The following is a 22,655-nucleotide window of genomic DNA, read 5'->3' as shown; positions in this document are numbered from 1 at the left end:
AGAGAAGCAACATTTTTTTCATTATAAGTATGTCCCATGTAATATTTAGGGCCTATTTTTTTCCTAGTGTATGTTCCTATGTAAATATTTGGGACATACTTTGATTTTAAAAATTCATTGTTGATTTGGAATTCAAATTTGGGCATCCTGTATTTGATTTGGTGACCCCAATCCAGACCCTGTACTCAAAAGGGAAAACACTACAAAATTAAACAAAAGCCTTGTTTGAGATCTATAACAAATGGCTGTGAAGAGGTAAATATATATTTGTAAACAATATTTACAGGAGATACATATAATATACACATTATAATTATATAATTATATATTTTATAATTATATTAATTTATATTATTTATATATTAGATTAATTTATATTATTTATATATTAGATTAATTTATTTTATTTATATATTAATTAGATTAATTTATTTTATTTATATATTAATTAGATTAATTTATTTTATTTAATATATGATATAAATTTAATAATATTTAATAGATAATGCATAATATATTAATTATATATTAATTGCATATTTCTATTTAATATATATTAAATTATATAATGTATTAAATAGAAACATGCAATTAATATATTAAATTATATAATATATATTAAATAGAAATATATATGTTAATTATATTTACATATATATAATTAATTTCCAAAGTTACTCTGAATTCTTTAAAGTGTTCTTTAAAGTGTTCTCCACTGTCCCTCCTCAGAAATATGGAACTCCATGTGACTTTTCCAGCAGTGGGTCCCATTCACACTCACACTCCATTTCACAGAAGGTTTGCTCTTCTCAAGTCCCGTCCCTTCCTCCTTGTGGCTAACGTAGAGCCTAGGTTTAGCCAGCTTGGACATCACTTCTTCATTCCCTTGTGAACTCAGCCAGTTTTCTCATTCTGTCACCAGCAATGGCCACCCAAGTAAATGAAGGCAATTAGGCAGGGTGGGGACTGCAGCAAATTGTTGAGTTCAAAGCCCTAAGTGTCTTCAAATTCAGGTATATATATTATATGCAGCGTCCAGGCCAAACAAGTTTCAGACCCCCTGTGGCTCTAAGGCTGTCAATCTCCACCCAGCGTCTGCAGTCCCCATCCCTTTGTGTTCCCATGCAATCCCATGTTTATTTGTATTGCAGTACTTGCCAGACTTGATCATAGTTTGTAACTGGTTAGTTTCCTCCTTTTTTTTTTTTTTGAGATGGAGTCTCCCTCTGTCGCCAGGCTGGAGTGCAGTGGTGGGATCTCAGCTCACTGCAACCTCTGCCTCCTGGGTTCAAGTGATTCTCCTGCCTCAGCCTCCTGAGGCTGAGTAGCTGGGATTACAGATACGTGCCACCATGCCCAGCTAATTTTTGTATTTTTGGTAGAGACAGGGTTTCACTATGTTGGCCAGGATGGTCTTGATCTCCTGATCTCGTGATCCACCCACCTTGGCCTCCCAAAGTACTGGGATTACAGGCATGAGCCCCTACACTGGGCCTAGTTTCCTCCATTTTACTGTAAAGTATTGAGGACAGGGACCCTGCCTGAGTCATCTTTGTATCCTAAGAGTAGGACACGCTTGCTTGGGATCTAACAGGGGCTCAACGGATGGTTGAGTAAGGAATTAGCTTATATCTAACAATCCTCCAGCCGTACCTAAGGAGAAGAGAGGCAATCTATGAGAATGTGTAATGACAAATGAAAACCACCTGAACACACAGAGCGATGCACAGGCACACGTTTTCCTGGGGTAAATGCTGTGACAGCTGGGGAAGGTCCACACCCACTGATAGGGTTTGGCTGTGTCCTCACCCAAATCTCATCTTGAATTGTAGCTCCCATAATTCCCATGTGTCATGGGAGGGGCCTGATTGGAGGTAATTGAATCATGGGGGTGGGTCTTTCCCCATGCTGTTCTCACGATAGTAAGTCTCACGAGATTGACGGTTTTATTAAGGGGAGTTCCCCTGCACATGCTCTCTCTTGCTTGCCACAATGCAAGATGTGACTTTGCTCCTTCTTTGCCTTCTGCCATGACTGTGAGTCCTCCCTAACCACGTGGAACTGAGTCCATTAAACCTCTTTCCTTTATAAATTACCCAGTCTTGGGTATGTCTTCATTAGCAGCATGAGAACTAATACACCCACCTAACCACCCTCAGTAGCAGAGTTCTCCAAACACTGGCAGGCAGTATGCCATCTGAAATGGCCTTTGGAGATAGAGCAGCACGAATTATTTTTAATTGAAATATGTAAAATTTGAATTAGTGCATGTGGACTTAAATTGCAGAGGATTCACTGTGTTTTCTTCTGGTTTATCCTTAAATCTGTATCTAATTACCCTTTTATCATAATTATTGCTTATAACGACTCTTTGGTTAAAAGAAATAAAGTTCAAGACTGAACGTGTAGTTTGAGGAATAAACTCTGGACTCCGTCCATTTCCACGATTGCTTCAACTCTGGAATAGGGGGAGGTATGAAGGAACCATATGGGGTCTCCATACTTAATAGACCCCGACTTCCACATATGCTTGTGTGTGCATGTACACATGAAAACATCCTTACTCTGAACCAAGAGAAGAATAAGAAATGCTCCAGCTGTAATATTTCTTTTTCTTGGGGTTAAAGAAAGGGCTGTGTGAAAATGAACACAAACACCCACGTTCTTCTCCTCTCTTCCCACAGAAGCATCTGTAGGAATGTGTTCATCTGAGTCTGCATGGGCCCTGGCTGTCCATCGTCCTATTTTGTTTAACATTTATCTTGTTTTCTTTTTCGCACCTTTCTTTCTTTAAGAGACAAGGTTTAACTCTGTCGCCCAAGCTGAAATTCAGTGGTGTGATCACAGCTCACTGCAGCCTTGAACTCCCGAGATCTAACAGGTGCACACCATCACACCCAGCTAATTTTTAAATTTCCTGTACAGCTAGGATCTCGCTGTGTTGCCCAGGCTGGTCTTGAACTCCTGGTCTTAGGCAATCCTTCTGCCTCAGCCTCCCAAAGGGCTGGGATTACAGGAATAAGTCACTGCTCCTGGCCTTTTTCTGCAACTTCAGTAAGCAGTCAGAATCATAATCCAGAAAAGTATAAATTTGTTTAAATACTTCTCATTTAAATTCATGAAAACATTTCACATTCAATTATGCAATACCTTGCTTGCTTCTATTTCCACTCTCCACAGTGAGAACTTTGGCCACCTTTTGGTGCTAATCAGGACCAAGGCACAGGTTCAGTTCTTGTTTTTGCCATTTGGATTGCATGGGGAAATTTTCTGGGTTGGGGGCCACAGGGCAAAATCTGAATATTGGACAATCCTCTTGGAAATGCATCAGAAGGAGAGTGTGCCTGACTCAGTGCTTTGGCTCTGCTGGGAAGCAGCTGAAAAGTAAAGCTGCTCTCATGGTATTGGCGGTGAGGACCAGGCACACAGGCAAGAATGGAACATGTTTTTGACCCAACTGGCTTGATATCAGGTGCTCATTCCAAGGCAGGGTATAAAATGTTCCCTCCACAGTCTCACCCCAGAGACTGACCCAAAAGGGCCCCCAATCCCTTTTGTTGTGCCTTGCCTGTGATTGGCACCTTATGCTTCAATTTAATGACTTGATGCTTTAAATCTTCCCTTGTTCCTTAGCCTAGGGTGGAATACACCATTCATTCATTCACACAATAATTTATTCCAACAACTAATGATTTAGCATCTCCCACATCTAGACCCAGAAGAAGATGCCTTAACAAATGAGACAGACACAGTTCATATTGTCAGAAACCTGACATTGCAGCAGCAAGAGACAAAGAATAATTGTATGAGCCCATGCAAATGTATTCACCAGATGGAGTTACGTGAAAAAAAGAAAGGCAAATCAGAGGAAGGGGATATAGAAGGAGGACAGGGTACTGTTCGTGGAAAAATACAGTGCCGGGGTTAAGTATGTAGGTTCTGAAACTAGACTGCCTAGGTTTGAATCTTGTCTCAATATCCACTAATGTGTGACCTTAGAAGAATTAACTTGCTTGTGCCTCTGTTACTACATCCATAAAATGGGGCCAATAATGATACCATTTTATTGGTTTCTTGTGAGATTTAGATGAGTAAATATACGTCAAAAAGTGAGAATCAGGTCTGGCTCTGTGAGTGTTAGCTGTTCCTCATTCTCTTTGCCCTCTGCCTACTCTGTTCAATGTGGCTGCGGACCCACAGGCCCATTTCCTCCGTAATCCCAATTTATCCAGAAATAATTTGTTCTTTCTTGAAATAAAATTCATTTTAGATGCCTAGGGAGGAGAAAATTATTTCTAAGATTTCCTTCCATGCCAACAGTAGGGAAAGACAGGATTTAGCTTTGAAGATTCCTTTTCACAGATGATTTGAAAAGTAAGAAGGGAGATTTAAAATGTTGTCTAACAATTTTTTTTTTTAAATGATGCTACAAAGCTAAACTTTGTAAAATTATTGATATTTACTGTTGGCCTAAAAACTCAGCAACTTCACATGGTTAAACTCTTTACACAAGCAGACATTAGGCTGGATTTCTTACTTTTCAAACAACTGAACATCTCATGGCATCAACCTTATTTACTCACTTTTGATAAATAAGTACTGACTGACCTTTCCCCGTGCTCTATGCCATGACTCACAAGTGAAGTTAGGTTCAGTAGTTTTTTGTGAAAATGTCTTTTAAAAATTCGCTAAGTCTGCATGATGCATTTTTCTTAATACAATTATTTTCCATCTTTAACTTGCACTTGACTTTCATCGGGGAGCCATTAATTTATTTTCAAGTACAGATAAAACTGCCAGAAATAAAATATTATTAGTATCATTGCCCATGGGAAGAAATGTTAGTGTACTTTTTTTCTACATTATAGATTAGGAATAGGGAGGGAGGTAGGTAGATATGTAGGTAGGTAGGTAGATGATAGATAGATGGATAGATAGATAGATAGATAGATAGATAGATAGATAGATAGGGAGGGATGTAGGGGTTGTTACATCTTTAACTTCCACTCCAAACCTTGTTATCCTAATGTTTAATTCTACCTTTATTTCTTATAATCTTTTAAAATCCTTTGTCATAAAGAAAAATTGCTTATACTAGTCTGGAGCCAATTTTTTAAGTCAGGTGATCAAGAAAATGGGATGCATGGTTTCTAGATGTTTATACACAGCTAGATACACTAAACTAATAGATTGTTGCTTAAGGACATTTCACTTTTTGTGTTTATACATGTGTGAGAGATACTTCAGTGAAAGGCTGGAAACTTCCATCCCAAATCAGCTGTCTCTGGCTCTTGATCTCTCTGGTTCCAGGCCTTTCAGGATCTCTTTGTCTTTGCCACTGTTTCTCTGGCTTCTCCTACTCCTCAAAATTCATGATCAGGAAACCTCCAAAAGGTTAGAGACTCATAGATGGGTGGTTGGTGTGTGAGCATCTCTGAGTCAGAGTGGCAGGAAGCGTGACCAAACAATTCATTACCCATGTGCTTGGCATCTCAGGGGTCACCTGGGTTACCTGACAGCCCCTAATTAGTGGGTGTGAAACATCCTTTCTCCCCCAGGCTACTGAGCTAAAGTGAAGACTTCATTCTTGCTAGAGATTGATAGAGAAAAGTGGGTCCCTGGGCATAGCCTGTCTTGCAGACAGCAGAAAGCTTCTTTGGAACGTCCCTCTGAAGGTCGTGCAAATGTTTTTATATCTGGAAACAGTCAGTGTTTTTTATGGAAACAGAGCCAGAGCTGTGATTAAAATAGCCATAGAGTTACCTTCTGTTTCAACCAACTCAACAATCTTAAAACCAAACAATTTTTAAAAAATACTTTTATTTTAAATTTGAATAAGATACAAATCTAGTTTCTTTAGGAATGAATTTTTCTCCCGTTGGACATTTTAGATCTTTATTAGAAAGAAAGTATAGACATTCTCAAGAGAGCCTATCCTTATATTTTGAACAAATAATTGATTATTTAAAAACTTTTTCAGCAAGCATTTATTGAGTTCTTATTGTGGGCAAAGTGCCAGGTCAGGCATTGGTCAAGTTCCTCCCTGCAGCAGATGGTATGTTGAGTGGGTTTTCTTTTTGGTGTTGTTTGTTGGGTTTAAATCTGTACAGCTCTATTTCATGTTCAACAATAATGTGCTCCTGAAAAATTGTATGTAAATTGCATTTTAAAAAATGGAGTCCATTTAGAGTAATAGTAATCAATTTGCATTTATGTGACTTTTCAGTTATTGAGTTAATGAACTATATACTGAATGGTTAAAAGTTCCTTTGGAGTTTCTCAGCTTTGGTACTACCAATATTTTGGGTTGACAGATTTTTTTTTTTTTTATACTTTAAGTTTTAGGACAAATGTTTTTATCATAGGGGCTGTCTTGTGTACTGTAAGATGGCTAGCAGCGTTCCTGGCCTCTACCAAAAATGTCTCCAGACATTGTTGAATGTCTCCTGGAGGGCAAAATCACCCCTAGATAAGAACCATGACTATAGAATGAAGTGTATGAATTTTAAAAGAGAGATTTAGGTAAGAGAAATATTCTTTTAGTGTCTTAATTAGTAAAATAACCTCTCAATTGCCAAAATTTTCTTTCACTGTAATTAAATAAGTATATATTCATATTTCCTCAGTAACTAAGTTCAATGATAGCAAAGTCAGTTTTTATTATGATTAGACAGTATCACCCTTCAATTTCAAAAACATTCAGTAGTTATTAGAACAAATTACGGCCATCAGTCTAGAATAATTGATCGTCTAATAAAAACAAAAACTCCCTCCATATGTCGTCAGTTTTATCACTCAAATAGTCACAGCCCAACTGTAAGAAATAATGAGATTTTTAGTTCCCTACCACGCAACTTTCTGAGTGGCTTGGAAAGTAGATTTACACTGGAATGAGAGTTGGTAGCAAGGGCCCTGTGCACAGTCTTATTCCGTCTCCTGTCTTCCTGCATTTGACCTTGTGTAACCAGAACTTCCTGATCCCTAACTCCTAAGAAAATAACATTTCTTCTTAAGATTAAATGGCGATTCATTTGATGAATCAGAAAACTCATCAAAACATACCGTTATGACTATGAAGAACCTAGGAACTACCTAGTCATTTGGGTAGTTTACCAAGACTCAGTAATTGCTTGCATTTCAAATTGCCTTTAATTATTGGAGAAGTACCGCAAATTTTTCTCCTAAACGAATACTCCATTATTACGAGACACCTGGTAATGCAAGTTTTAATATGTTTACTATAGGCAATGAAGAAAGTGAACTCTATAATACCCAGCTTGATGGAGCTAATGGCAGAAGACCAGTTAATAAAACTAACACATTCCAATTGTTTGATATAAGAGGTTGTTGGGAGTGTGACTTTTTTTAAAAAAGCCATTTAATTACATACCCTGATGTCTTCACTCAGCCATTCCCTAAAATATATTTTCCCAATTTCAGCATATACCCCTTCTGTACTCTCAATTAGCTATTGCATTGGGCCTTTGCTTCCAAGCCTCATAAGTAATAGTAACTTAATTTTCCAAGTCATAAATCAGGTAAACTTATGCTCCATAGCACGTGTTCCATTTGTTTTTAATCAGGGGCAGCTTGGTACTCAGAGGTCCGAAGCTTTAATTCAATGGGGTCCTGTGCCTTTTTGGAGGGAGAAATCTTTTGGCTTCTTAGAATTCCCTTTGTGAATGTTTTAAGTATCCTTTTGGCAAAAGTTTGAATATATAAAGTATCTCATATGGAATCCTTTAATTCATTCACTTATACACACTCCCTTTTACTTCAGCTGTAAGATTAAAAGAAACATTTAACAACATTTTTATACTCATGTATTCTCCTGATTTTATCTATTGTACTTAAGAAAAATCATACATTTAGCTGCTGGCAAAAGAGACACAAGAGAAGAGAGTTAAGAGATGTTTGATTTCTAGAAATCATTTCAAAGAAATAGCTCTAACAAACAGCAACATCACTGATGTCGTTTAGGTTCCATATAGTCTTGAGAAAAAAGAAATAACCACATAAAAACACTTAGAGTTTCTAAAAACTCAGAGTCCCTAGCACAACATTTTATGACTGAAAATCATCTTGGAGGTACTTCCTATAACCCCCTCATTTCACCCACAAAGACAGTGATACCTAGAACGGTTACAAATCCAGAGTTGTCACAGCCTATTAGTGCCAAGCTAAAATCAGAGCTCCATTCTGCTGTTATTCTATGCCCTTTTATATTGTACCTATTAGTAAAATAACAGCTAGTAAGTATGTATTTAGTTATTCATACATCCATCTAATATAAAACATCCAAATATTTCAGTTTCTTAATTATTTACCAATCTTTACTATTTCATCTAGACATATTGTAGTAAAATTTTAGAACAGAAATAATCAAGAGAAAAATCCCAAAAGCTATCAGATAAGAAAAAAATAAAGATTACCTATAATAGAAGAGAAATCATATTGACATATGAGTTCTCATCAATATTAGACAGAAGAATACAGTAAGCACTTTAAATGCTGGAAGAAATTTAAATTTTAAAACGCTACAGGAAAATTTATTTTAGCCCGTAACTCTCTACCTAGTGCTATTATTCAAGCATGAGTTTGAAAGGAAGATAGGTTTCTACATATGAGTAATAAGACAAACTCCTGCAAACACTCTGAAGGTATTATAAGAAGCTATATAACAACAACAAGAAAGATGAATCCAAGAGAAACTAATGAGATAGAAGAACTAAAGGTTAGCAATGATACTAGGAAAATTTGATGTTAAGTTTAACAAGCATTCACTGAAAAAAATCTGGAACTATATTTTTAGAAGATGTCAATTAGAATTTATTGAAGTGTAAAATGGGAGTATGAAAGAGTAGAAAGATTGAAGTAGCTACATTTGTAAACCAATTTGTAGGGTAAATTTGTAGAAGTTATTAACATTTAAAATGGACATTTCCTATGAACTAGCAACTCTTTTTCTCAGGTGTTACACTTAAGAAAAACTTGCATACGGCCAGGCGCATTGGTTCACACCTGTAATCCCAGCACTTTGGGAGGCCGAGGCGGGCGCATCACAAGGTGAAGAGATCAAGACCAGACTGGCCAACATGGTGAAACCCCGTCTCTACTAAAAAAATACAAAAATTAGCTGGGCGTGGTGGCACATGCCTGTAGTCCCTGCTACTCAAGAGGCTGAGGCAGGAGAATCGCTTGAACACAGGAGGCGGAGGTTGCAGTGAGCTGAGATCACACCACTGCCCTCCAGTCTGGTGACAGAATAAGACTCTGTCTAGAAAAAAAAAAAAAAAAGAAAGAAAACAGAAAAGAAAAGAAAAATACACATATGTGCACAAGGATGTAGAAAGCCCAAGGATTTCATAGCAGCAATTGCTCCTAGTAGGAAAAAAAAAAATTTAAGCTGTCTTTCAGCCAAGGAGGATAGCTAAAAAAATGGGGTATATCTTATCATTGAATCCCTAGTAGTGATTAGAAAATCAAAAAGAAAAACCAAAACAACACAGAAAGACCTGACTCTGAAAGACCTTTGGGGCACTTTTTTTATTTTTAACTGAAACATTGAAGTTGCATGCATGTACCCACAGAAAATATAAAGCAATGAATTTGATGTGTATCTGTACATTAGTTTTTACATGAACTGTATGATTTTACATATGCATGTAAATTCACAGAAGTACATGTGGATTAACCACTCTTTAACATTTTCCAGACCAAGTGTGTTTTTCTTTAGGGCCACTGAATGAGGCATTTGTTTATGAATTCATTCATTTTCCTCTGATATGTATCATATTTATTGAACATCTTCTATATGCCTTGTCTTACACTGGGACCTAAAAATGCAGTTTATGCTCACCTTGAGCTTACTTGATATTACAGGAGCCAAACTAGTAGCTAAGATAACAAGAGTTTACAATAGGATACCTATAGGCAAACATCAGGGAAAAGAGGAGAGGAAGAAGTATCTCTATTTGAAGGATTACGGAAGACTTTACAGAGCAAATGGTCAAATAGGTTGGCCTTTGAAGAAGTCACACTTTGTCAATACCAGAAATGGAAGAATGTCTGGAAGGAGAGTCATATAGACTATGTAATGGAATAGTGACATGGATGTCCCTAGTCTGGGTGGGAACATGTACATATTCTAATGTCTGTGAAAAGCATGTTTTTAAAATTTTATATTTCATACTACAGAGCAGGGCTCCCCAAACTTTTTAGCACCAAGGACTGGTTTCATGGAAGATAATTTTTCCACCATTAGGCATTAGATCTCATAAGGAGTGCACAACTTAGATCTTCCCATGCATGTTTCACAATAGGGTTCGTGCTCCTATGAGAATCTAATGCCGCTGGCTGCTGATCTAACAGGAGGAGCTTAAGCAGTAACGCTGACTTGCCTGCCGTCACCTCCTGTGCAGCCCCGGGGGATTGGGGACCCCTGGTATAGAGAATAGGGAACCACTAAAGACAAAATATATGAATATAATTGGATGTTTGTTTGCAGAATGATAACTTGATAATATGGAAGACAGGGATATTAGTGGAAACTAGAACATGGCAAGGATTTCTTAAGAATCCAGGCGAAAGTGTCATGAAGTTGGAGAAGAAATTGGTGCAATTCATACTTCAGAAGGATGAACTTGAAAAAAAAATGTTCCCCTGTAATTTGGGGTCAGTTTTCAAGTGATTTCTCAATTTTTTTTTTTTGTGTCTACTCTCTCATTTTCCCTTTTGTCCGAGTTTTTTTGGAGGCTGTGGTATCCAATAGATTAAAGAAATTTTACTGTGAGAATAATGAGTGGCCCAAAAGCCTGAGAGATACAGTTGTAGATTTTGGTGGGAGGGAAGGATCACGCATACCAGGAGCAAATGCCAGCTTGAGTAAGATGCTTTCCAGGTTTCCTGGGGAGCCTGGTGATCTCTAACCCCAGCTGTAACAGCATCCAGGGAATAACCTCCCCTCCTCCACACACAGATGCCTTAGACACAGGATGGGGACTCCTGCAACTGGTTATATTTGGCCTCCAAGGTCTCACTGCAAGTTGGCAGAGGCTGTATCACACACATAGAAAGATGTGTCTGTGGCATGATCCTCTCCAAAGCCCTGGTCTCGATGCGGGTGTTGGTGGCTCAGGGTGGAGGGCTTATGTGGGAGCTCTGGAGTCACCAGGAGGAAGCTTTGAAGGGATCTGAGGTTTAATTTGTGTTAACACCCTCAGTTTTGGCTACTGTGGTTACTTTACTAAACCTCAAAAGGGTGAATTAGAAGGCTGGAAATAGTACAAGAAGAGACCTCCTGCGGATGTAGCTTCCCATTCCTTGCCTGTACGCACAGACCCTGATCTGGATGTTTTGAATTTCTTTTGTGCAGTCCCAACTTCTGACCTATGTTGTGCCTCAAGGACAGGGAAAACATAAAAGTGAAGCTATTCTTTATTAACACATAGAGAATCAGCTGAATGCCTTATGACCTTTTAACATAGGCCAAACAATTTATAAAAAAAAGAAAAAAAAGGTCAGTTATTGGTGCTGTGTGTATTTTGTTTCTGCATCCCAGGAATCTCCCTCCCCTCTGGCTGTCTTCCTTTGCAGGGGAAGAGAGGGAGCCCCATATGTGTGTCCATGTGATGTCTCTGCAAAGATATGTTCCCTGTGCATGTGGCTTTATGTCAACACGTTGGCCCCATACTAGGGATGATGCCAGGGTCCAGATGGGTAACAGGGAGAAACAGCTGACAGGGCAGTCATCCCACCCACTTAGAACTCACTTTCCCGGCCGGGCGCAGTGGCTCACGCCTGTAATCCCAGCACTTTGGGAGGCCGAGGTGGGCAGATCACAAGGTCAGGAGATCAAGACCATCCGGGCCAACATGGTGAAACCCTGTCTCTACTCAAATACAAAAAATTAGCCAGGCGTGGTGGTGCTTGCCTGTAGTCCCAGCTATTTGGGAGGCTGAGGCAGAGGAATCGCTTGAACCCAGGAGGCGGAGGTTGCAGTGAGCTGAGGTTGCGCCACTGCACTCCAGCCTGGCGACAGAGCAAGACTCCGTCTCAAACAAACAAACAAAAAACTCACTTTCCCATGGCTCGTTGATCCTCTGCTGTCAAACACACTAACACACTACTTACTTCATTTCTTCCTTCCTTTCTCCTCCTACTTCCATTTTTTTGCATTTCCTATTGCTTGCTTTTTTTTTTAACTTTCCTCTTTCCTGCCTTCCCCTGTCCCCTTGGTGTAGACACTGAAAGAGTATGGATGACCTGAGTAGTGCATCGATTTCTGTTGCTTACCAGTGTGTGGGTTTTAAAAAGAATATGTGAGTTAAAGCGTGTGTGTGTGTGTGCACGCATGTGTACAAGAAAGAGATCGCAAGAGTGTGAGTGCTTCTGAGAGATGTTAAGTAGCAAACAAAATATACTATTAGAAACAACCTGGGCATGGTGGCTCACGCCTATAATCCTAGCACTTTGGGAGGCCGAGGCAGGCAGATCACGAGGTCAGGAGATCGAGACCATCCTTGCTAACACGGTGAAACCCCATCTCTACTAAAAATGCAAAAAATTAGCCGGACGTGGTGGTGGGCACCTGGAGTCCCAGCTACTTGGGAGGCTGAGGCAGGAGAATCGCTTGAACCCAGGAGGTGGAGGTTGCAGTGAGCCCAGGTCGCGCCACTGTACTCCAGCCTGGGTGACAGAGCGAGACTCCATCTCAAAGAAAAAGAAACAAAACAAAAGGCAAATGGTCCTATTGGCAGTTCCACCTTCTAAGGGTGCTCATATTATTCACGTTAGGGAGATAACATTCCATATCATTCCTCTTTGCTTACAAAGACTGCTGGGGAAGTTGGGCCAGCCTAAGAATTTGACCATGGTAGAAAGTAACCCCACCTTTGTTTTCTAGAGCCACCTGAATGAGTGTTGGGGCAGCTAAAGTGGGCCAGGTGCCTTTGAGGTAGGGGATGGAGGGCTGTAGTGTTTTGCAGAAGGAGCGAATGGCTAGCCATGAAGAGGAGGAAGCTGGAGGCTGGCCATGAGAGAAAGAAGGAAGTCAAAATCAGAGGCACAAGGCAGAGACAGCCAGTGAGAAATTTCCTAATGTGGATTGGCCAATTGAATTTTTTTGGTTTTGTTTTTGAGATGGAGTCTTGCTCTGTTGTTCAGGCTGGAATGCAGTGGCGTGATCCCGACTCACTGCAACCTCTGCTTCCCACCTTCAAGCGATTCTCCTGCCTCAGCCTCCCGAGTAGCTGGAACTACAGGAGTGTGCCACCATGCCCAGCTAATTTTTGTATTTTTAGTAGAGATGGGGTTTCACCATGTTGTCCACGCTGGTCATGAACTCCTGGCCTCAAGTGATCCACCCATCTCGGCCTCCCAAAATGCTAGGATTGCAGGCGTGAGCCACTGCACCCCATCCCCCACCCCCCACCAGTCAATGGAATTTTAATGCAGTGATGTGCTCCATGTGTTACTCTGATACCCTGTGATGAAACTACTTTGTTTCATTGTTTAGTTGCAAACTTGTTTAACTTCAAACTTCTTTATGCACTGATCATACAGAACTGGCTCTGGATAGTGGTATTTGGAGAAAGTCAAGTCAAGGGGTATTGGTTCTAGGTTTATATTGGGTGGGGACAAGAGAACACCCATATGAGACGTAAATGAGAGGGAACGTTCTGCAAGATCAGGAGCTTGGAGAAAGAAGTGACTATGAGAAGCTTAAGTTCCTTTAGAAAGCATATATTTTAAGAGAGAGATCCCTTGCCTGTCTCTGAAGATAGGGGATCAAGGCAATGTATGTAGATATTCATGGAAAAGTTGGCCTTACACCTTTGTCACAGTTGACAAAGCTGAAGGACTTGGGAGATCTGAGAGTCTAAGGCATAAGCCTGCCTCTCTCTCTCTCTCTCACACACACACACACACTCACAAACACATTCTTACTAAACAACTGACCTGATATTGATGGGGACTCTTATTCACTGTTGCCAAATAAGTTGATTCCTGCTGCTACTCAACCAGAAATGCTGATGCGTACAGAGATGCAGAGTTAAGAGACAACTCCACTGGACACTAAGGACTGGTAGTAGAGGCTGCCCCCCAGGACTTCAGATTTAGGGTTATATTTGACTGCATTGGTTGTTTTCTCTGTTCCTGGTATCTTAGTAAGACGTGTCTCTTTCCATCAGATTTTCAGGGCACTTCCTGCTACATGTCTTAATGTATGTTACAGATCCCTCAAAGCAAACTTGATTAAATCTAACTACTTGGGGGGGCTTGAAAACAAGAGGAAAAAAGTTAAATTGTTTTTCTAGATTTCCTTATACAATTTTTTTTACCATAATAGTAACAAAGTGAATGAGAATTTAGTAAAGAGAAGCCACTATCAGATCCCTCTGCCCACTTCCAAGTTCCTAACCTCTTGCATGCCTGAATCTTGTAGGTGGATGAAGTTTTGTGTTTGCTGTACTGACCTGAAGTGAGGAATAACCACATACATCTTTGTCTTCACTCTGTCCAGCTGTCAACTGCATTGTTCCCTCATGTCTTCCTGCAAAGTACCATTATTTCTACACGTTAAGAATGAAAGAGTGAAGAGAAAACGACAAAATGTTCTTGTTTATCAGCAGATGGGGGTGAGCTGAGCTTTCCACAGGGTCTTGAATGGATGAGAAGGACCCAAAACATATGGAAAATATGGAGAATAGGGTATAAGTAATAAAAATAAAAATAAAATAAATAAAATAAATTGGGAATGCCAGTTTCTGGTAATGATTTGTTTTCACAGTAACTGAGAACTCCCATAAACCTGCAATTAATCACATTTATGGTGAGGGTAAGCTGGGAGAATTAGGGGGCTCGGTGGGACTTGGGTTATTAGCGCAGCTGCTTTTCATTGATGAGATCTGAGTTCAAATCTCAACCAATGTTACAAATGAAAATGTCATTTTGAAAGTTAATTAGCTCCATGCAATAAATACTGGCTGCTTGATTGATGTACCTAAAAATTCACTACCCAGAAAAAAATTATATATATATATACACATATATATCTGGCCTGTTAAGAGTCAAGTCAGTCAAAAAGTCAGACATTATTTAAACAATTTGCTTTTCTTAATAGTCCAACCACTTGCAAGTAAATAGAATTTATTAAAAGAAGGTGGAGCTTCTAGTAGAGCATGTGAAAGAATGTCTGAACATAGTAACAACTGTAGAATTTTAGAACTAGAAATAAAATCTTTAAAAGCCATCTAATCTAATCCTTGGTTTTCTTTAATAGAAGAAGGAATAAAAACGGGAGGTTAAGTGACTTGCATAAGTCACACAGTTAACTAGTGGGGAAGCAGGGCTGGACTCCAAGTGTCCTGGCAACCCTGTGTTCTCCCTGAATTATTCTTACGGACTCTGAACATCATCCTCCCTTCCCTGCCCTAGGAGCTTAGTCTCTCTCCATGGCTCATCCACATGGCCTTTTCTTCAGTGTGTTCTGTGCCTCAGAAGGTTCTGTCTTCTCATTATCAAAAAAAAAAAAAAAAAAAAAGAAAAGAAAAACTTACCTCTCTGCACATTTTTTAAAAAAATGAAGACGCTTCCATCAGAGTTGTCATCTCTGCTCTCACAGGTAGAAATACATTAGCAACACACACAGCTGTGTTACCTTTTACATCAGACATGCTGAAATTGAATTCAGAACTCAGTGGGAGAATTAGGAGGCTCCTGCATGAATCTAATAAAATTAGAGAAGCAAGAGAGCAGATGGCTATTCCACCTGAACCAATACTCTGTAAGGACTTTTGTCCAGGCCAGTGAAAAAGTCAGCCATGAAGAAGTCCTTGGTCACTTTATTTACCTGTTTACAATTGAAGCTGCTCTTGATCTTGAGATAACGCCTTCTATGTAGCATTTCATTGGGTGGCAACATAGCTTGACTAAAACCATTTAAGGTGATTCCAGTGAACATTCAGGAAGAAAAAAGGAGATGTGGAGGAAGGCTCTGTCGTCTTAGACAACACATCTGTCACCATGCATGGGATGCTGGTAGAAACATGGATGGTAAAGGCCGTTCTGGGGAGATCTCTGATGGAAATGAAGAATGCATTTTTGGAAGCTGGAGGAAAGGCAATTTTCCTTGTGATAAGTTTCTCTCACAGGTAGAGAAATATTAACAACCCACACAACTGTGTTCCCTTTACATCAGACATTCTAAAAATGAATTCAGAATTCAGTGGGAGAATTAGGGGACTCCTGCGTGAATTGGATAAAATTAGTAAATAGAGCAGCCAGCTATTCCACCTGTACCGTAAAGTGGTTATAGATGTCAACAGACTTGGCTGAATCGTATTCTCATGTTTTGTGGTGGAAGGTAAAACTTGCAAGTGATAGAATTGGGTATTGAGCTGAGGAGATTCCTAAGCAAAGTATTGGATTGGCTTTGTTTCTCCTTACTGCTTAGAGGAAAATGTGACGGGGGGAGATATATTGAAAGGACTGTTAGGCAAAAAGGAACCAGTACTTGAAATTTTGGAAGATTTTCAGCCTATGTTGCAGCAAATGATGGAGCATGTTCTGAAGAAAACACTAAGGGTGTGGCTGAACAACCGTTTAATAAGGATATTAGCATGGCTGTGACCCACAGGTCTAGGCAGCCATTGCAGCTGAAGCCAGAAAGAGATGCAATCATAACAGCAGAGAAACTCCAGTTGGAAATAAAAAGGACAGAGAAAGTGAAACAGAACAAAGGGAGGCAGTTGGACTTCTGGGATGATACAGGACAAGTCCGTAGAGCTATCTGGCTTTAAACGTGCATTGTCCTTCAAGAAAAGGGAAGAATGACCTATAAAGCATTTCAGAGACCATAGGGCTTCCACTGCTCCTACAGGCCTAGGGGTAAGTCTGATTCCTCCTTGGCTTCAGTGGGCCAGGTGTGGGGTTGAGGCCTCCTTGTAGAGCCAAAGAGGGTGGCTGTTCTATGGAGCCAGTACGGTGACACTGCCACTCCAGTGGTACTGGAGGACAGAGCATAGAACCAAACAGGATTATTCTCAAGCCTCAAGATCTAATGGAATTTGCCTTGTCAGGTTTTGAACTTTCTTGAGTCTCATCACCCCTTTCTTCTGATTTCTCCCTTTTGGAATGGAAATGTCTATTCTATTCCTGTCCACTACTAGATTTTGGAAGCACATAACTTGTTGGTTTCACAAGTTAACAGCTGGAAAGGAATTTTGTTTGCCTCAGGATAAATTGTACCTTGCATATTTGCTTCAGATGATAGTTATTTTTATTTATTTATTTTTTGAGATGGTGTCTCACTCTGTCACCCAGGATGGAGTGCAGTGGCACAATCTCATCTCATTGCAACCTCCGACTCCTGGGTTCAAGCGACTCTCCTGCCTCAGCCTCCTGAGTAGCTGGGATTACAGGCACCCACCACCATGCCCGGGTAATTTTTGTATTTTTAGTAGAGATGAGGTTTCGCCATGTTGGCCAGGCTGGTCTTGAACTCCTGCCCTCAAGTGATCCACCTTGGGCTTCCAAAGTCCTGGGATTACAGGCATGAGCTACCGTGCCTGGCCAGATATTTAGGTGAGACTTTGGTCTTTACACTTTAGACTTAATGCAGGAATGAATTAAAACTTTGCGGGCCGTTGGGATAGAATAAATATATTTTGTATGTGAGAAAGACATGGATTTTGAGGGCCTGGGGCAGAATGTTATACATTGAACATTTCTGTTTCCTGCTAAATTCACATGTTGAAACCCTAAGTCCCAGTGTGGCGATATTTGGAGATGGGGCCCCCAAGGAAGTAATTAAGGTTAAATGAGGTCACAGTGGTGAGCCCTTTGGTGTTCTTATGAGAAGAGACAGCAGATCTCTCTCTCTATCTCTCTCTCTCTGTCTCTGAAAGGGAAATGAGAAAGGTTATTGTGAAGATAGCAAGAAGGAGGCCATCTGCAAACCAGGAAGAGAGCCCTCACCAGAAACCAAATTAACCAGAACCTTGATCTTGGACGTCTAACCTCCAGAACTGTGAGAAAACAAATTTCTGTTGTTTGACCAATTCTTCTGCCTTCCCTTTCTACTTGTAAGGATTTATATGATTAGTTTGGGCCTACCTAAATAATGCAGGATATTCTTCCTATTTTAAGGTCCATAAGATTAATTCTATTTGCTGTGCTTCTTTTTCCATGTAATGAAACACATTCACCAGTTTCAGATATTCAGGTGAGGATATTTCTGGGAGGTTATTACCCTGCCCGTCACAGAGATAAATATCCATTAAAATTTTACTTCTTATGTTTAGTAATTATCTACAAAATAGTTAATCTTGGATGTAGTTCTGCTCAATTACAGACTACTAATAACTGCAAACATAACTTAGTCCAAAAAAGATTTATAGTCACAGGAAATAAAACGTTCAAATTTCTATTTAAAATTTCAAATTAGATACTTTTTTTTGGTTGTTGTATACAAGCATCCAAAGATAATCAATACAATTGTAGAAGCACAAAATATATTAGGGTCAAAATATAGAAAGAGAGATAAAATATAGACTGAAAGAGAAAACAAAACTAACTTTCCGTATCCTAAAGAAGAGGCTTTCATGCATGAGGATGGATATCAAATAATAATTAGATTTACATAACACTAAAAAAGTAAAAGAGAAATAGTTGTATTTTTAAATGCCAATACTTAAAATATTGCAGCACTTTAAAGTTACAAAAAACAATATTGAAATACGAAAGCATTTACAATTTGAAAGCATTTATAATTTCAGAAAGTTATTTTATTCGTAAATGAGCAAAGAATTATAAAATTATTGCTTTAGAGCACATATTTTCTTCCATCTTTACTAACACTTAATAGATTTTAATTAAAATTTCTTTTTGCCAGTTTGACAGGCAACTATTATGTGATGCTGACATAGTTTGTAGTTTTTCTTTTGTTATTTACCTGATCATATGCTTTATCTACTTTTCAATGAGATTATTTCTTACTTTTTATGTTGTCCCTTTAAAATGTACATATTTTTGATGTAAATGTTTAAAATTTCAATGCATTCAAATATATCTGTACTTTATTTCATGGCTTTTGCTTTTTGTTTCTGTTTTACAAATAATTTTCTTATCCTAAAGTAATATTTTAACACTTCCATTTGTTTTTGTTTTCTTTTTTGAGACAGGGTCTTGCTCTGTCACTCAGGCTGGAGTGCAGTGGTGCAATCTCTGCTCACTGCAACCTCCACCTCCCAGTTCAAGCAATTCTCCTGCCTCAGCTTCTCTAGCCGAGATTACAGGCGCCTGCCACCATGCCCAGCTAATTTTTGTATTTTTACTAGAGACGGGGTTTCACCATCTTGGCCAGGCTGGTCACATTTCCATTTGTTTTAATGTTTAAACATTCAATCCTTTTAAATTTACATGTTCAGGTTATGGGAAGAATCTTACTTTGTTTTCTATCCCTAATGACTAGTCAGTTATACCACAAACCATTTATTTAGTAATCTACCCTTTCTCATTGTTTAAAATACTTTGAATACCATGTATATTCTGATTTCCAGATGCATACTTCCAGCCCAGGTCTCTTTCCAGAGATCCAGGCCTTAATAGCCAAATGTCTTTTTCTTTATTTTTCCTTCTTTTTTTTTTTTTTTTTTTTTTTGAGATGGAATTTTGCTCTTGTTGCCCAGGGTGGAGTACAGTGGCACGATCTCTGCTCACTGCAACCTTCGGCCTCTCAGATTCAAGCAATTCTCCTACCTCAGCCTCCCGAGTAGCTGGGATTACAGGCATGCACCACTAAACCTGACTAATTTTGTATTTTTAGTAGAGACGGGGTTTCTGCATGTTGGCCAGGCTGGTCTTAAACTCTTGACCTCAGATGATCTGCCTGCCTTGGACTCCCAAAGTGCTGGGATTACAGGTGTGAACCACCGTGCCCAGCCACCAAATGCCTTTTAATTGTCACCTCCAGGAAGTTTGCAGACATTTTGGAATAAATATGTCTAAACACAATGGACCATACTCCCAAGGAACACCTACAAGATGACAGTCACATTAGTAGACATTCTGCCCAACACTACAGGGGTAATTTCAGAGAATCATCACAAGGAAGGTCCTGTTATTATCATCTCCATTGTACAAATGAGGAACCCCCAAACCATTTGAATGTTGAAGATATTGATGCAAAGGGGTTGAGATGGGTTTGAACCTGGGTGGTCAGAGCCAAGGGAATGTTCTCTCTCAACCACAGTGGTACTGACATTTACTTGGGAACCTGTTCCTGCTTCAGGCCACCCTCCCACTGTACCCCCCACCCAGGGTTCATTATCTCAGAAAATGGCACCACCATTCAGCCACCTCAAGCAATGGCCAAGCATCAAAGATTCTCCCTCCCAAAAGTCTCTAAATCACTTCCTTGCTCTCTCTTGTTTCTACTCAAAACCTTGGGTTGCTTCTCAATGTTGTCAAGATACAACCCCTAATTGCTACAGGAGTCTACTCTACCCTGTTGACCTGGCCTCTTCCTCTCTCTCTAATGAGATTCTGAGGCTACTTACCTTCTCACTTTCTAAACTCTAGCTCCACCTGCCTTATTTCTTCCAGAGTATCAGGCTCTTCTGTGCCTCAAAGACTTTACACATACCTTTTCCTTTATTCTTACCTCTATGGATTTAAATAACCCCTACACTTCATTTGGATCAAGTGACCCTAACCTACAAGACTAGTTTATGTCCTCTCTTATGCTCTGATAGCATATTGTATTTAATACTTGCATCAAAATGACAGGAATTTGCCATGGTTTCCCTAGTGCTGAACGATAGTAGCTGAACAATAGTCACACTCAGCAATGTTTCTTGAATAAATTAAAGAATATATGAAATAAGTTAATGAGTGCCTTCTAAAATCAACAGGATGTGTCTTTGGTGTATAGGTATATTGATTCTGAAGATAAAAAAACTAGGTGAATAAAATACAGATTTCCAACGAGATCACTTTTTTCCCTCAATTATTGTTTTCTAAAAACATTATTGTACTACAGACAGAACGTCGATTAATTCTGTCTATTTAAAATGAATTCTCCCCATATTTTTATTTCAATTTTTAATTGAATCATGTTTACATAAATAATCACATCATCCGCAAATAATCATACCTTTGTTTTCTCCTTTTACACATTTGTCCCTTTTATGTTATTTACCTAGAACTTCCAGTATGATGTTAAATAATAGTGACACCCTTTTCTTATTTCCAGCCTTCATGAATGTTTTTCTAGCCAATCTGGATGATGTTAGGTATTGATTTGGGGACATCATTCTTCAAGCTGAGTAAATGTCCACTTATTTCTAAATTACTTTAAAAAAATCAAAATGTAATGTATTAGTTCATTCTCATGCTGCTAATAAAGACATACCCGAGACTGGGTAATTTATAAAGGAAAGAAGTTCAATGGACTCACAGTTTCACATGGCTGGGGAAGACTCACAATCATGGCAGAAGACGAAGAAAGAGCAAAGGGACTTCTTACATGGCGGCAGGGAAGAGAACTTGTGCAAGGGAACACCCATTTATAAAATCATCAGATCTCCTGAGACTTATTCACTACCATGAGAACAGTATGGTGGAAACTGCCCCCATGATTCAGTTATCTCCACCTGGCCCCATTGGGGATTATTACAATTCAAGGTGAGTTCTGGGTGGGGACACAGCCAAACTATACCGTGTAATACTGACATTTATCAAATATCTTTTAGAAATCTCTCAAGATTACTTTTTTATCTTGTTTTTTAAATTTATGGACTTGATGAACACTATAACAAACAACCTAACCTTAAACCATCTTTCTGTTTTTTGAATAACCCCTTACTGCTACATAAATATTTTAAAACAGAGTCACGTTTGACTGTAGCTAAAATTTCCTTTCAGGGACTGATTCGATGTCTTGATTGAAAATATTGGAAGAAAAGTATTAACTTTCCGTAAAGGGAAATCTTTACTATTGTCTTTTAAAATAACTCCCTGTTGGCAAAAGCACATTCTCAACCCTTCTTCCTTCACTCTAATTTGTTTACATATAGGCTTGAAGAGATTCTTAAATTTTGTATTCATATTAAAATGAATTATTTCAATGAAAATGTTTTTTAAAAACTTTTTAAAAAGTGGTTTCAGGTCTAACTCATTGAGAACTAATTACCTTCCAGGTTTCAGGTGAGACTCATAATACCTGATTTGAGGTCTGTATGAGTTGTTCACTTCATCTGGGAAGAGGTTTCCCTTTGTATAGAAAATCGCCTCCCCTAGTTTCTGCATGCTGGGAACTCTACCTGATGGTGTGATGTGTTTTTCTGTTCTGTGGTGTTGCTACCAACAATACTCTTTTGAAGAATGAGCTAAGTGTTTCCAGAGTAGCTATGACAAGTGGACAATCTCAGAAGTTTGTACCTTGAGAGAAATAAGGCTTTGCTTAAAAGGAAAGAGGCTACTGATTTGAATGGAAATTCAAAGTAAACTCATGATACCTGAAACTGTATTATTTTCATGCTATACATGCTCTCTAATATCACACAAATCATCTAGATCATTTGTCTCCCTCATTCAGATTCCTGATCAAGACACATTTCCTGAGTAATTGCTTTCTACTCAGTTTACCCCTG

The sequence above is a fragment of the Pongo abelii genome, chromosome 19 (genome assembly GCF_028885655.2).
Source record: "Pongo abelii isolate AG06213 chromosome 19, NHGRI_mPonAbe1-v2.0_pri, whole genome shotgun sequence".
NCBI lineage: Eukaryota > Metazoa > Chordata > Mammalia > Primates > Hominidae > Pongo > Pongo abelii.
The sequence above is the reverse complement of the archived record's forward strand: the minus strand, read 5'-3'. Positions refer to the sequence as shown.